We start from the raw sequence: 14,494 nt of genomic DNA on the forward strand, positions 1-14,494 counted from the left end.
AAGGCCATGTAAGAGTGGAAGTAGGGATTGGCAGCAACAGCCTAAAGAACACTAAGGACTTCGTGCAACTACCAGAAGATAGGAGGGAAGTATAGAACAAACTCCTCTCTAGAATCTTTAGAGGGAGCATGGTCCTTTAGGCAACTTGATTTCAGATTTCTAGCTTCCCGAATTGTGAGAGAATTTCTCTTGTTTTAAGTGACCCAGTCTATAGCAATTTGTTATAGAAGCTTTGTGAAACCAGTTCACCAGTATTTCACAGATAGTGGATCCATGAATTAGGTTTGGCATTTCTGAAATCTAGTGCAGTGTTTGTTTTCCGTTACACCTGGATCCCTCCTTATGTGTGTCTTTCCTCCATATACTCCTACACTATTTTTCCACATTTTTATTGGTGCATCGTAGTTGTACATCATGTTTCACTGTGGGGAACAAATGGGATTTGTTGTTACATATTTGTACATGTACACAATATTACAATATAATTTGGCCATATCATTCTCCAGCACATCCCTCCTCCCTCCTTTCTTTCCACTCCTTGGTCCCTTCCTCTATTGGTCTCCCTTTGATTTTCATGAGATCCCTCCACTATAACCTTTGGTTTCCTCTCTCTAACTTCCACATATGAGAGAAAACATATGACCCCTGACCTTCTGAGTTTGGCTTATTTCACTTGATATAATGGTCTCTATTTCAATTCATTTTCTTCAAATGACATTATTTCATGTTCCTTTATTGCTGAATAATATATATGTTTTATATATATATATATATATATATATAATATATCCATTGATGGACATGTAGGGTGGTTTTATAGTTGGTCTATTGTGAATTGTGCTGCTATAAACATGGGTATACATGTATCACTATATTACAATCATCTTCATTCTTTAGGATAAATAATGAGGAGCAATATAGCTGGGTCATATGGTGGTTCCATGCCTAGTCTTTTGAGGAACTTCCATGCTGATTTCCACAGCAGTTGTACTAATTTGCAATCCCCCAAACAGTTTTAAAATATTTTTCTCCACATCCTTTCCAGCATTTATTATTATTATCTGTATTCTTGATATTCCATTCTCTCTTACCAGGAAAATGTTTAAAAAATCTCTTTCACCAGGAAAAAAGTTTAAAAAATCATTATCTTGGGGATTTATGGCATTTTGTGTTTTAGGGTATTGTAATTATGGAGGTATGTGACAGATTGAAATGTTAAGGGGTTCACAGTATAAAAATCCTATGGACACTGTCTAGAGGCAAAACTTGCTGTACTGGGCAATCTATGTCATGTGGAGAACACAATCCTCCTCTCTGGTTTCCCCCACTGAGATTGTCTCAAAACAGAGCTATAATGAGCACTAGCTATCTCTGCTGGCAATGTATGATACAATTATGATAATGATGATGATAAACATTTATTAAGCACCTACTGTGCAAGGTGTTACTTGTTTAAAATACATAAAAGAATTGGTTTCCACTCTCATTGTGCTAACCATAATATTGGCACAATGTGGAAGTTGGGACTTTCTGGTAAATTAATGTTTTGAGCTGATCTGCTTGGACAACAGACTATAATCCTGCATACTTCTGAATTTCTTTTGTGAACTCAATCCTCTGTGATTACACTGTGCTTCAAAACTATAAAAATGATGGACTCTGGAATATTTGGAATTACCATAATTATCAAAATATTTGAGCCTATTTTTCTCACAAACTTGCTGATGAATGAACTGAGGCAGATTGATATTGCCTGGCATAGTGTGTTGAACAGTTTCCCCCTCCTATTCATGTGCACTCAGAACCTACAAATTTGACCTTATTTTTAAATGGGACTTTGCAGAGATATTCAAATTAATATAAGGTCATACCAGATTAGATGAGTTGTTTTTGTTGTTCTGAATTATTCAAATTGTCATAGACTTCTTTACTTCTAGATTTCCCTGCTATCATTACTTGAAGTTAGTAGCAGTTAGGATGAGTGAGGGATGGTCCTGCAGTTAGGATGAGTGAGTGATGGTCATAGAACTATATATCTTAGGCTGGAAGGGACTTCAACACATCATGATAAACTGCCTGCTTTAGCTTAGCTAATCTATTATAATTTCCATTTTATAGATGGAATAATTGAAGAAAATTTTAGTAAACTAATAAAAGTAATACATTTGCTTAGTAGCAGATAATATCCAAGATCCTTAGTACTTTCTACATGTCAGGCATTATGTTAAGTATCTTACGTGATTAATCTCAATTTCTACAAAAACTATATGAGGTAGGTACTGTTATTATCCTACTTTAGAGAAGACAGACTGAGACCAGAAGACTAACAAGGCAATACTGTTAATAAGTTATTAATACCAGGCATTTGGACCTTAGATAGATACCATTGTGAATTCAGAAAGTGTTATACCCAATCTTAAGTATTTAATCCCTACATTATATTGTTTAGTGTTTAGGGTATGAATCAAGTTCTCCTCACATGGTGGTTTAGTGAAGTTTTCCTCAACAATTTTTCAGGGTCTATAAATCTATATATACTCCAAGAATTATCTGTAGATTTAAAAAATAATGTACTTGATATTATTAAATGAATACTGGTGACATTTGAATAATTAAAATATAAATTAATTTAAAAGCATTATTAACTTAAGAGTGGTTAGTCATCATTATTCATTTTATTAAATTAGTGACTACTAAAAGAACAACCACAGTTTTGTGGAATTCTGAAATATTTTGATCTGGAAAAAGGTCTTTATATTCATGAAGATTGGGAAACTACAAGTGTTAATTCTGATGACTATAAGGAAATAACATAGACTGGGTGGCTTAAACAACAAAGATTTATTTTTCACAGTTTTGGAGGCTGGAAAGTACTAGATCAAAGTTCTGGTAGATTTGGTATTGTGGGGGCCCTCTTCGTGGTTCACAGATAGTTACCTTCTTGCTGTGTCTTCATGTGGTAAAGAGAGAGATCTTCTCTCTCATGTCTCTTATTAAGGGAACTAACCCCAAAATGAAGGCTCTACCCTCATGACCTAATTATCTCCCAAAGTTCTCACATCTAAATACTGTCACATCAGAAGAGATCTTCAACGTATTAATGTTAGGGAGACACAAACATTCAGGCCATAGCAACAGGTATAGTAGAAAGAGCTAATATGGAGTCAGACAGACTTGGATTTGAGTCTTGGCTTCTGTTTACTTCCTAGATGAGTAACCTTGGGCAAGTCCCATAATCATCTGAGTTTTAGTTCCCTCATTTGTTATGCAGTTATTCTGTAACTTATCTTACAGTGTCGTGAGTCTCAAATGCAACAATGAATGTGAGATTATTTTGTAAGAAAATGAATTTTCTAGGAATATAGGATATCATTGTTATTAATCCTTGATATATAAGGAATTGAGTTTGGTCCTGAATTTTTCCTTATGTGAATTTTGCCTGTGGTCCTTTGGTAAACCTTTCTTTTCCTTTGTCACTAATGTGATGCTAAACTGAGGAAATAAATTAATTTACAAGAAATTAATACCTCTCCCTGGGATAAACTATCTCCACATTCCAGCCATGCCTGGAATAGCACATCCTTTGTGAGATGAAGACTTTGGATGGTGGAGAGGAAAAGAAGATGGCATCCTCTCTCTTCTAGAGGTGTGACATCACCCCACCACTTTGAGTAGGTCAAAACCATTCTGGGAGACTTTATATTATTTTTTTAGGCTGAGAACTAGGGATGGAAAAATGGAGCCCAGCCAAAGAGAAGGAGTACTATTCCTGTCTCTTTCCACATTTCTATCCGTTCTCAGCTTTCCAATCTCTGTTGGGGACACTATTTTTTGAAACAGAAGCTCACAAAAGAACAGATCAGATCCATTGCAGGCCTTCCAAGTGACATGAAAACATTCTGGGACTTATTTAATGCAGAGACATCGTGAAGTGGCTAGCCAGAACACTCTTGTAAGAAATCTGAGGGCCTTGATGGAGAAGTGACTGGACCACAGCAGGGATAAGCTGGAAGGAACCTCAGATACAGCCCAAGTCTGACTTAGCCACCTGCTATGACTTTTTGATTCTTGTCTGATCCCAGTCATTTGTAACTGCTGAGCTGTTCCAAGGCTTAGCAGTTAGCCTCAGCTTCTGGAAATAAAGCTGTACCTCCTACACCTGGGGTTGGGGATATTTCAGCAGGGATTGTCCTCATCTCACTCCCAGCAGCCAGTCATCCACAGACAAAATGCTGAATTTATTCTCTTGTCTGAGGAAAATTCTTTTTATCTGGAAACTTCCCAATTCTTTGGGAGGTACTTGATTATTGAATGGGGTTTGGTTCCTGGGCTACTTACTGAATGAAACTTCAAGACAGGCAGAAATGAATCCTTAAACAAATTTGTACTCTTTACCAACCTCAACTAAACATTATAAGTAATAGAAGAGTACACTAGTAACCCAGGTCTGACCAGTGTTAAAATGTGATTAATCTTGTGTCCAAACTGCATTCTAGATCTTTTTGTTAAACTCACATCTGAGAACATGTATGTATCAAAAGAGACTGAAAGCCTCCTTGTTTATTACACTAGGATCCCTCAGTCAGTGTTTTATAAGACCAAGGAAGTATGGGAAAGCACATTGGCTTCTCTAGTTTCCTATCATAGTCTCTGCTGAGGGCCTTGCCACTTATCTCTTTGGCTCCATCTGTACTGCTGATTCCTGATGTTGGGCCACCATAGTCCATCCTCATGGCAGATTTTGGTTGTGAGTCTTGGCAGCAGATAAAAATGAATTTAGTTACTAAGTCTGCTATGTTCTTTGTGCTCAAGGAGAAAGTAGTGATTCTTTCTTTTCTTTTTTTAATAAATGAAACCTAGCACAAGATGGGTAGGTCTTTGTCTTAAGCCATTTTTACTCCTACAACAAAATACTTCAGTCTATGGAATTCATACAAAACAGAAATTTATGCCTCACAGTGCTGGCAGCTGGGAAGTCCAAGATGAAGGTGCTGTAGGTTCAGTATCTGGTGAGGGCTGCTGTCTTTTTCCTAGATGGTGTCTTGTTGCTGCATCCTCCAGAAGGGACAAATGCTATGTCCTCACATGGCAGAAGGGGTGGAAACCCAAAATAAATGAATAACTTAAGTAGTTCCCTTCAGCTCTTTTATAAAGTCACTAATCCCATTCATGAGGGTTTTGCTCTCATTATTTAATCATTCCCTGAAGGTTTTCCCTCTTAATACCATCACCTTGGAGCTTAAGTTCCAATATGTGAATTTTGGAAGAACATGTATACTCAAACCATAGCAGTCTTATAGAAAGAAATGATCCTCTGAATTTTGAAGTTGTCCCAAATGTCAGGCCTAAAAGAAGTTTGTGGACAGCACCAAGAAAGCGATTATTTCCTAGGTCCACCTGTAAAGTCAGGCTTAGTTTGTGTTCACATGGAAGAGGTTGGTTCTTGGTGTTGGTCATCTGGTTGCTCTGAGACACATATTTAATTTTCAGTTTTCAGTATGCAAAGGCAAGACCTAAAGAGAGATAAGTCATAGACTTGGAACATATCATACCTGTGGTGCAGTAGAAGAACTGACAGATATAAAAATTATGGGAATACACACTAGAGTTCTGTTCCACGGTCTTCAGTCCCCAAGAGTATGCAAATCATTGCAATCCATGGTTTTACAGATATATTCTCAAGGTTTCTAGAATTAATCATTTTTACCACTTGGTCTTACCTTTGCCTTCTCCAGGTATATCCGGCTAGGTATACTAATGTGACCCATTTCTAGGCCCCAGCTCAGAGCCCAAGTCAGTCATCCAAGCTGTAACTAAGCAGGATGATTGAAGTTTAGGCTAGAGTAGGTACAAACACATTAAGTAATTTAAGTCTGTTGTGCAAACTGTAAACACCCATTACCATAGCATGAAGTGTGTTAGAGATGAACTTTGGGTATTTGTGTAGCCTCCAAGTCATAGATCCTGCTCACTGTACTCTCTGTTGCAGGTTACCAGATATCTGGGAACTAGCATAGTACTCCAACTGCATGTGGTATGTGGCATCTTCTGTTGACCTATCCTGTCCTGTACTTTCATGAATTATTTCGGGACTTACTGAATTTTTTGACACAACCTCTTCTAACTTAAAATACTCCAGTCTGTGTTACTACTCATTCTCAGCAACCCATGCACCTGAACTCACTCTAGTCATGCTGCTTTGGTATATGGTACATTGGAATTTGGCTTGTGGAAGAATTAATGAGTTAACCTAAAGAGTGGGCAAAGTGGAAGAAGGTTGAGGAAACCAACCTTATTATTTTGAAGTAAACGACAAATCATAAAAATTATATTTAGGTATTTCCCAGAACAAAAGCCTTAATGACTCCACTGGTCATCAACATAAGGTTCTAATCCTTCATTTTAGCAATCAAGGCTCTGCATAATAGCCTCTACCTACCTTTACAAACTCAACTCCCATAATTCTGTTATATAAACCTTCTATGAGATCTTTGAGGGCAGATATTTTCTCTTCTTTAATAGTAGCCTAGCACTTTGAATTGTATCTGACATAATGGATTGTGGTACTCCATAAATATAACAACTACAAATTATTGAGTTCTTTATTTTACACTGGGAACATAAAACATGAAGTGCTTTAGGTATCTCACTTTATAGGCATCATCTCATGTAATCCCAGTTTTATGAAATGGATATTATATAAATTTGCTCAAGGCCACTCAACTAGAAATGGTAGAACCAGGACACAAGTTCAGATCTGTGTAGCTCCAGAATTTGTGCCCTTAGTAACTCACATAGCACTTCCAATAGTTTGTAGAACGAATGCTTGAGCCAAATTGTATTCTTCACACACAACTTAAGTTTATATGATCTCACAAATACTCTTTCCTTCACTGGAAAGATTTTCCTACAGCTTATAGGTCACCAGCTACCCCTCTCTACCTTGGGATATACCAATGCTGAGCACTGCTGTTATGATAGATACATCCTTGTATTTGTAGTTCTCCTTGTATATCTACAACTAGTCTGTAAGCACTTGGGAGGCAGGATCCATGTCTCCTGCTATTATGTATTCTCTATCTTTAAGAATCAAGTGTAGGCAATCAATATTTCCTGATGATGTTGGCTTAAAATGGAGATTTAAAAAATTGAACTTTTGTTCATGAATAATCACAATTTATGAGAGATCTACACATTACATAAAGATGTATCAAAGCATGAAAGTACTTTTAAGTTAGTTATCAGAAAGAGAAGTTGAAGGCTGAGGAAAAAATAGGTAGTCATCATCATAACCATCATCCTTACAAATATATCTGCTTCAAAGGTTGAATTTTTCTTTCAGTCCACCATTTTAGACTAATCTATGGTAACCGCCAGGAATCAGGAATCAGTTATGTAGGTTGAACATAATTATTTTGCACTTAGAGAGTAATTTACATTTATAAAACTGCTGTACAATAGTTTTAATGTCCACTGGAGATCTAATGAGACTGAACAGGAAACGCGGGATGGTCTTCAAAGGCTTCCCAATGACCAGGACTGTCTCTGGTAGGAAATCTTTGGTTAAACTCTATGTAGAGCTCCTTTTCTCAAGAGAGGATCAGATTTCATTGATCTCCATGTTCCAAAGCTGTTCATGAACCCTGCTGTTCTGGATGTGTGACAGCTATTTATTTCTCAGGGAAAAGGGAACTAAATTAAGCATCTTTATTTTACTATCCTTGGCTAGAAAAATCTAATGCTATATTGGAACAGGTTAATGGTCCACTAAGTAATATGCAAAGCCTTGAGTTATAAAGGAGAGGGGGCCTGTGCATGAATCTTCAAGAACAGATATGAAACTCAGCATTATGAATTCTTTCTTGACTCTCATAGGTGATTACTTCTGCTGAGGTTTTAATCTGGTGATTTCACAGACTATGAGATCAAATATTTTGCTCCATTATAAATAAAATTGTGTGTGTGTGTGTGTGTGTGTACACACACACACATACACCTTTCTACTTTCTGTCCTTTCTACATTATGAATAAAGGTCTGTAGAAGATGTCTTCATATACATTGCATTGAAGGAATACTGTCTAGTTTTTTTTTTTCCAGATTGCCCTGATCTCCACAATGGAGCATGCAATTTGATTACCTTGCTAGTGTTCACTTATATTGCATGACTAACAAAATTATTAATAGCTATAAAATTATTCAGGTCCTTAAAGATGCAGTCACTATCTTCCCCTCAATGGTCTCTCACAGCAGTAAATTCTAGGCTGATTAGAAGCTGCACACCGATTTTCATTTTTAAATGTAGTTTCCATTAATTTAATTAAGCCCCCTCTAGCTCCCCTGCAGCAGTACCAAGAATCAGAAGGGCTTGCCTTTCTTTCCCATCACACCCTCCATGGATGGAAGAAATCAGGTCCGCTTTTCTCACTTCTCATTTTCAGGCTGAGTCTGTTTTTTTCACTTTACCGTTTCTTCCTGAATGACCCTGCTCTTGACCCTGGGCATGCAATCTGAGAGCTGGATGGGGGGTGGAGTGTGAGGAGGATGTTCTGGAGCTCAGCAGATGGATCCCAAGAGCACAATGGCTTACCAGCCCTCCTGTGATTGTTGCCAAAACGCCTTCCTGTTTTCAAAAATGTCTCGCCCCCTGCTCCTTTGTTTTGTTCTGCTAGGAGACTGCAATTCTGATTTTGCTAGGAACCAAATCTGCTGTTTCAAGGAAATGCAGCTGCTTGCTTTGGTGGGTGGCTGGAAAGAAGAAATTTTTCTGCCCTCCCCTCCTCAACCTCCTTCTCATCCCACCCCCATGTGAACTCCACTGGCTGGCTCATCATCTCACGAAGCATTGATTTTAGAAGCTGACTATTTGCTTTTGATTGTTTGGCTGGGGCTGCAACGAAGTCATTGATGGATCTCATTTTGAGCTATCATCCTGTCCACTCTTTTCGGTCAGCCTTCCAGAACTGATTGCCTGTTCCCCCAAATGAAACTGCACAGCTAGACATCAAGGCTATCTGAAGTTCCACCATTTCCCAGGGCAGAGAACATGCAGCACTGCACAGGCCTCAAGCTGGGCCCACTCCACTCTAAGACTGTTAGTTCTCTCACCAACCCATCATTAGGCACAAGACTTAATTTGATCACTGCTGCCTAGGCTGCTATCTTTGAGTAGATATTGCCTGGTACTAATGTTGCTGCATTTTGTGATCTTTGCTGAAAGAGACCAGCCAAGCTCAGCCCAGCTGGTGTCTCCTGTGATACAGGACACTCTCCCTACCCCTCCCAACTCCCAGCTTTTAGAAGAAAGGTCATTGGCCCTCTATGGCCATTCTGGCTCCAGCTGGAGGCAACAGACGCAAATTAATATGCTTTCCCCCAAGCCCAGTGCACCAATATGCAAACTCTTGGACCCCAAAACGGGATGCTTTCCCAGCTGGCAAGTCATTGTTTTCTTCTCATTCAAAAAAGGTGCATAACTTCCCTGCTGCTAAAATGATTTTTCTGTCACTTCTGCTCTATCTGTCCCCTTTGTGGTGCTCTCTCTGCCTCCTTCTGGGATCTCCCTCTTTCAGTTTACTCACCACTGCCCCAGGGCTTGTCAACCTGAACAGATACTGTGCCTTGTGCTGTTAGTGGCATACGTGACATGCCTTTGGTACTTACATTGCTAGCCTAGGTAATGTAACTGCAGCTGTCAAACTGGCAGTTCTTCATGTTTATTAGTTTTCTTTCTTTCCTACTTAAGTTGACATTAGTCAACTATAAGTTTCCTAGTTCAGTGAAAAATCAGTTTGTGGAGCAGCTGGAACTCCCAGGGAGCTACACAATGACACTGCTGGGTTCTAGGTGAAGCTCTGGAGGAACCAAAAGCAAATCTAGGTCCAGTCTGGTCACCTAGAATTAAAAAGAACAGGTCTGGTGCCTCCATGAGATTATCTTTGGCTCCAAATACCTGGAGAAGCCTAGGACATTGGCTTATCAGATTGACTTTTATGTTTCTTTCTTCACCAAGTCTTTGACTATTATCATTCATTTGAACTTAATGCAATAAGGTGTTGTAGTGTGGAGTTCACACACTCACCCCAGCAGCACCATATATCTCACTGTTTTAAAAGACCTGGTTTATTTTCTTCTGTTTTGTGGACCTCTCCAAAAATAGCATCCTCCTATAACCCCAGGCAATCAGGTAGATTTTTTTTAATTTGGAAAATCATTTTCAGGATCCATCTTGTAGAGCTATTTTGGTCAGGGGTCTTTAATATCCTCACCCATTCCTTCAAGTGATATTTCTGTCTCCTTTTCTGCCCCACTGAAAGTACTCCACAAGTAGCAGAAGAGACATAGAAGTCCAGGCTGAGAGTTAAAGGCAAAGTTCCCATCAGGAACTCTAATCAGAAGGGAGTTACACAGGTATAGGGTTCCTGGGATCTTTGGAATAGGTTGCAGCACTGGAAGTTGAGGACAGTGGTGCAAAAAAATGCTTAGCCTAAAAGAAGGCATCCCTAGTCTGCTCATTTTCAATTGCTTCCTCTTCTTAACATTGTGGTTCATGTTTCAATTGGTTTTCAAGGTCTTCTGTAATTTGGAAATAGGTTTTTATTTTTCATGTTGTCAAAAGGCATTTCCTCTGTGGAATGCCACTTTTACCCTCCTTGGGACAACAGAGGCAGTGGTCGGAAGTGGGCATGATATGATCAGAGTGCCTTTGAAGGGAAAGTTATCTGTTTTCAAAAGTAATGGTGGTAGGGAACAGTAATAGTTGGCATGAGGTTGCACCTAAGAGACTGGTGTTTGAGATCTAGTTGGAGAGAATTCACATGAAAAGACTGAGGTGCTAATGCTGAGAGCCCAAATGGTGCTGTCAAAACATCACAGGTGATCACTGCAGGGTAGTACAGAAGGTGTTAGAGAGCAGTGTCATTTATTGAAATGTATCTGCTGATTTAGCCTTTTCTAATTAAATGGTCCCCATGATGTGTGTTTATTTAGGGACATTTTTGAGTTTGGCAGCAGCAGGAGTTTGGTCTTGTGGGAAATAGCATTCCTAAAGAGAGGATAAGGCAAGGGGGGGCTGTTGGATATAATTTTTCCAGAGATTGTCGAAATGGGAAGCCTTGGAGTGATTAGTAACTTTCTCAGACTCATTTCACCATTATCCCCCACTTTTCTTGTGTCTCTTGATAAAAGCAGGTATCAAGGCCATGATGAACAATTTTAGCACTTAATACTTTCTCTACTTTATCTGCTGCAGCTCCTAAAAGTCACTGTTATCCTTCCTCACAGGGTAGGAATGGGGGTGGGACTTGGCAAGGAGAGGAAAAGTGTGCGGGATCTCAAAGTCTTTTCTTGGTCCCATTCTTTGTCTTCCTGTTGTTTAGAAGGGCCAGAAACAGCATTCAGGATGGTGGAAACCTCACCCTAACCCTGCCCATCAGGTTTACATCTCTGACTGCTGCTCTTGATGACTTTCCTTGTGCTGCCTGGGATGGTAGGAGGAGGGGTGGGGGAAATCTGGCAATCCTTTTGGACAGAAGGGTTTAGAATTTCAGGAAGCTGTCAACATGACATACCTCATCTTAGTTCCTTCTCAAAGAATATTTATAGTACATAGAATTGCATGTGTTATTAAATTAATCAACTAAGTTTTAATCTTCACAAGGGCCAGATCCATCATCAGAAAAATTCTCAGTCCCTAACACAATACTGGGCACACAGCCAGCACTTGTTGATTTCACAAGGGAAATGGTTGAGTTTTGTGTAATGAGGTCATCTTGGTAAATCATCGAACTACTCCTCTGCAACTCTGCTTCCACATCTGCAAAGCATCTTTACCTCCAAGGAGTATTGTAAAGATTAAATAATATGATGTCTTTAATAATGTCACTTTCCAGTTTTGTGATGTTTACTCCAATTTTATTCTTTGATTCTCTCTAGAAATTATAACCTAAGTAAGGAGAACAGATATGCAGGCAGAAAAAGTGTGACTGACTTTGACTAGATTTTAAGTCAAACTTTTCTTTCTGAGAGAATGTTGCCAGGCAGTTGGTCAAATTATTTCAGTGGGATAGGATGCCCATGAGATGCAACAAAAGGCAAGCTAAAAGATGATCCATTTTTCTGCAGCAAAGAGAGAAGAGAAGGAAAAGGAGGAGAAGGGGAGAGGGAGACAGATAGGGAAACTTGGAGCTATTTGGAGGCTGAAACAAACACTTTAAAAACATATCAGAAAGCTCTCTTAAATTTGTCAGTGCTGCAATCCCTCATATCCTGTTGTCTTATATCCTACTATCCATTTTAACCTTTCTGAACAAACCTCCCCTTACCAATCTTGATTGGTGCAGCAAGAATTACCCTCCCAAACTGGCTGATTTAAAGATAAGGATTTCCCCATTTTGATTTCTTCTGTTGCCATTCGGCACTATTTTAGCGACATGGATAAAATTCTAAACACAAAAAGCAATCTCTCTCTCTCTCTGGTAATGGTTATTTCAACGTGGGGTCTCACTCATGCTGGACAAGTGCTGTACCACTGCAGCACCTTTTAAATTTTATTTTGAGACAGGGTCTCATGAAATTGCCCAGGCTGGCCTAGAATTTGTGATCTTCTTGCCTCAGCTTCTCAAGTAGCTGGAATTACAGGCATGCACCACCATATCTGTTACAAAAAACAATCTCTTCACCAATTCTGATTGGAGAGCTCAGTGGCCTAAGCAGTTGCTTTGGTCTAGAGAGCTGAGGTAGGCTGCATAGACTACAGTTGGTACCCAGAGCCTAGTGTTTCTCTACACTAGGATAAAAAATACTAAGTATGGTCACTAGATGTCCCTCTTGTGTCTCTAAAGAGGCTGAGGAGGTGGGGCTCTCTTCAGGATTGAAGTAAAGGGAAGCTAAATGAAGAGAACTTTCTTTTTGTGTTTATTATCTACACGCAGAACGGTTTTATTCAGTTAGTTAATAAATTCTTGATCATGACAGTGTTTTATGCCACTCATCTGGTCAATAGCATTGTTGGACTATAATGATCAAATATGCCAATTTGAAAAAAAAGATTCTGAGAGCAAAGGGGATAAGGATTATCTGTAGAAACCGACTGGGGGATGGAAGAACTATTGTGTGTGTGGGGGGGTGTAACTGTCACTTTGAGCATGGGGGTGGGGAGGTAATGGGAAAGAAGGAAAGCAGATACAAACGCCCCTGACTCTCTCAGCATCTGGCTTCTGTAAAAGCAGTTTGATAGCTGGAAGTACTTGGGTGCTGTGCTTTGAAAAGAGGGACTCCTGGAGTGTGAGCAGTGAGCAGTGAGCAGGAAGCTGGGGGAAATGGTGCCACTGCCTTAGTAAAAAGAATTTGTCTTTGCAAATGCAGAACATGTCTTTACAATGTGATTGCAATTACAAAAGTAATGACATTCTACAGGAATTGAATTCTCCTATTTATCTTTAAAAGACAGAAGAATATAGACATTCTATTAGCACTCCCTAAGGTAAGAGGTCCGCAGTCTTCTTATCTTGTTGTGTGCATCTTTTCAGATGCCACGGTAATGTTAATCATTTTACCTGAGTAATTCTTCCATTTCTCGTTACCTGGGGGATTGTTAATGGCCGAGACTACTTCTCAGACTCTTTGCTCCCGCTCAATCAAGCCGTGGAGGCGCCAGTTTACTTTTATTGATCAGCGGGTTCCTGACAGCCTTCGCCACAAGGAAGCAGCATCATCCTTTTTTAACTTAAAGGGGAACAGATCGCCTTAAAGTTTACAGCTAAAAGCTTCTAAGCATAGCATGCAAACATTTTAGCATGCTGTTAATTGTTGTGTTTAAATAGTCCAGGCAATATTTTAGAAAGCTGCCAAACACGGAACTCGCATCCCGTGATCAGATAGCAAACCCATTTCAAATGCCTTTTTAGGCCTTTTTAATTAGACCAAGATGCGCTTCATTCCCACTCACTGACATCAAAGGTAAATAACTGTGATATATCAAATGGAACCCTTCCTTTAGCGGAGCCCGCGAGGTGCGCCCGCGCGGACTGCCATGTTGTCATTCTCCTCCACTACTTGCCGGTTTTTCCAATGGTGTCTGCAGAAAACCCAGCGGACCATGAGGCTCCCTCGAGCTACCCTCTCTGCCGTCCACCAGCATCTCTAAATGATCAAAATTAAACGATACTCATGGCAGACGCCTCGATTTTCTCCCTAATGATCTGTGCTGAATTGCATTCTGATGTGAAAGAGTGAAACGACCTCCTAGCGGAAAGCGTATCAGGATCTCCGCGCTCTCCCCGTGGCCTTGGATGCACATTCGGAGGGTCGCAACCTCACTCGCCAAATAATTTCTTTCTGTAGGAGGAAGCTGCCTTTCTCCCCTCCCACCGACAAGGTAAAGGCTGCTAAACTATCTCCCCTTGGAAGGAGAAATATTTAAAAAGCAGCTGAGTTGCTCTCTGCAAGAAGATGGCAGTTTTGAGAAAATCCACTGTGTGTCCAAATGCCTTTTCC

This window comes from Sciurus vulgaris, assembly GCF_902686455.1.
Source record: "Sciurus vulgaris genome assembly, chromosome: X".
In the NCBI taxonomy this organism is placed as follows: domain Eukaryota; kingdom Metazoa; phylum Chordata; class Mammalia; order Rodentia; family Sciuridae; genus Sciurus; species Sciurus vulgaris.